This window comes from Mus musculus, chromosome 4 (assembly GCF_000001635.26).
Source record: "Mus musculus strain C57BL/6J chromosome 4, GRCm38.p6 C57BL/6J".
NCBI lineage: Eukaryota > Metazoa > Chordata > Mammalia > Rodentia > Muridae > Mus > Mus musculus.
The window spans coordinates 141,277,236-141,280,114 of NC_000070.6; the positions used below are offsets into that span (position 1 = coordinate 141,277,236).

A 2,879-nucleotide genomic window follows, 5' to 3' on the forward strand; every position below is an offset into this window, starting at 1 on the left:
AATTAGAGGACAGTAAGAGTCATTAGCAGCTTGGTGGCAGGCACAGTTGGGAATGGGAGAATAGCCTGGGAAGCAGGAGCTGGCCGGAGGCCGCTGTGTACCTGGGGATTGCCCAACAGATGACTGGTGGCGAGGGAGGAGTGTGGGCGTGGTGAGCTGAGGGAGGAAGTGAATCAGTGAAGGGTGAATGAATGAATGAAGGTGAATGTGTGAGCTAGCGCTTAAATAATGACGTCAGAGTAGGCATTTATGGTTCTTACTAACACCCTGGATTGTCCCTGGCTCTTTAACCTGTGTGAACTTACTGAGCTGACACAAAAGCCCTGTGAAGCCTGAACTGTTACTGTCTTCGTTTCAGGGATGGGAGCTCAGAGAGGTTAAGTCATTGGCCCGAAGCCACACAGCTTGGAAGTGTCTCAGTGAGGTCTCCAAGTGGGACCACCAGCAATGGGCACACACACAAACACACTCACACATACTGGGGATGGGACAATGACAGTCATTTGCTCCTATCTGTCTCATCCACTCACTGGGCTGTGGGTCTGTAGAGGGTGACATTAATAAAATTTCTTCCTGCTTGGTTAGACTTGGCCCTTCAGGGCTCATCTCAGACGCTGCTTTCTCTAGGAGACCATGTCCAGACTCTGCAGAGAGCTTCTAAGCTTGGCCCCCTGATACTCTCCCCTCGGGGTTCCCCAGCCCTGTAGAGTAAGATAGATACTTCCATCTTGAGCCTTCGGGACACAGTAGGCGACTAACAAGTGCTTAATGGGCATCCCCCTTAGTACTGGGCCTCCTTCCAGCTCTCTGGTCCTCTGGCCCTTTCTCCTCCCTCACTCCAGCCAGGATGTTCTGGGGTTCGGAGGAGGAAGGGGGGTCATCCTCCACTGCCCCTCCACCTCCCAACACTATGATCTGTGGAGTGGAAACTCTCCAGACACCAACTCCAGCCTTGGGCCACAGTCGGGCAGGGTTGAAATTCACCGCTGCCCCGGAGAAGGGCTGGCCTGGCTCAGCAGCCAGGGGCAGCCTCTTCCTTCCCTGTCCCAATGTTTGTTTTCAAATTCCTGAGGCCTGTGTCAGCCCTACCAGGAGTGGAGTCCGCTGGCCCGGGCCTCTCTCCACTTCCTTCCTTTGCTTGCTTGACCAGGCTAGTCTGTAGGGTGGGGCACCTGGCCAAGCCTCTCCCTCTCACTGTCCAGCAGTTAGGGCCAGAGAGCCTTGAGTTGGAGAGCTGGGGAGATGGGAGGCTCCGCGGCATGGGAGAGGGACCCTCCAGGGACCCTTCAAGCCCACTGGAGACAGCATGGTAATGCCACTCGTTTGTTCTGTGGGAACAGTGCGAGCTTGCAGGGAGTTCATTGGCTGCTGGGCAGAATCCATTGTCTTGAAGCCTGTGTGTTCTCAGCTGGGGAAGCCCTGTTTGGAGTGGGGAGACTCTCACCACGCCACCTCAAAGCATGACCCAGTCAAGTCCTCACAGAATTTCTTTCCAGCAGGGAATCTGTAAGCAGCTGGGTCATGGGTCTCAGAACCTACCTTTCCTGTCAGATTCATTGGGGAAGCTGGATAAACAGAGTCCCGGGCCCTGTATCCCAGATGAAGGCTCTAGAGGTCTAAACCAGGCCTGGGGGCGGGTGGGGGTGGCTCTACACTTTACAGGGAGACTCTGATGTAGGATGTCCATGAAGCCCAAGAGCAACAACTGGGAGCTTGGAAAGACAAAAGCAGCCAGGTGGGCGGTAGCAGTGCATACTACCTGGCACAGAGGCAGAAGGACCTACAGAGGCCAGCTTGGTCTACACAGTGAGTTCCAGGACAGCCAAAACGAGAAAGAGACAGACACAGAGAGAGAGAGAGAGAGAGAGAGAGAGAGAGAGAGAGAGAGAGAGAGAGAGAGAGAGAGAGAGAGAACAAACACTATGCATTTGAGGATGAAATTCCTGATCCCCGTCTCAAGCTCCTGTGTGCAGGGCTAACAGGTGTGTGGTATGACATGCAGTTTCTGCACCGCTGGGCATGGAATCCGTAGCTTGTGTCTCCTAGGCAGGCACGCTACCAGCTGTGCCTCACCTCGGTGCCTTAACTTTTATTTTTGTAGGACCAGGTCTTGCTATGCAGCTCTGGCCAGCCCCGTGTGATAATTCTCCTGCTTCTGCCTCCCGAGCTGGGATGCCAGGCCTGTACCAACACACCCAGCTTTTGTGTGAGTCCATCACAGTGAGCAAGACCGAAAGCAGGCAGCTTCTCTTTGTTTGCGGTTGGAATGCTTAACGGCCGCTGGAAGTGAGTGGCCAGTGGATTGTGCAAAGCCGATACAGAGATACAGAGCACGCCCTTCCACCCTTCCACCTGGCGTTCCGGCCAGAGAGCGCTCCAGACAGCACCGTCCCAGAATGCGCTGCGCAAAACCAGGGATGTTTGTCCGGTTTGATCATTGCTGTGTGGCAGTGTCCAGTGAAGCACTGCAAATAAAATTAGAAATCTGGGGGACTTTTGGTATAGCATTGGAAATGTAAATGAGTTAAATACCTAATAAAAAATGGAAAAAAAATAAAATAAAATTAGAAATCAGCAAATAGCCCTCCCCTCCCTGTCTCTGTCCCTCCCTCCCTCCTTCCCTCCCTCCGTCTCTCTCTGTCTCTGTCTGTGTGTCTCTCTCTCTTGGTGGGGGTGGTCTTACTATGTAACCCTGGCTGGCTTGGAACTTGCATCGTAGGCCAGGCTGACCTTGAACTCACAGAGATCTTACTGCCTTTGTCTCCCAAGTTCTGGAATTGAAGGTGTGCACTACCCTGCCCTGTTCTGTATTTCTTAATTTAAAAAAAAAAAAAAAAAAAAAAAAAGCTGGGCGTAGTGGTGCACACCTTTAATCCCAG

General features: G+C 52.9%; 1 long non-coding RNA gene across 1 annotated transcript; it reads left to right on the top strand.

Annotated features, from left to right (window-relative positions):
- Positions 1 to 1,203: 1,203 nt before the first annotated feature.
- On the top strand, positions 1,204 to 2,559 carry Gm13056 (predicted gene 13056). Its single transcript, NR_151527.1, has 2 exons — positions 1,204 to 1,309; positions 2,102 to 2,559. It is a non-coding gene; the product is annotated as a predicted gene 13056 (long non-coding RNA).
- The last annotated feature ends 320 nt before the right edge of the window (positions 2,560 to 2,879 follow it).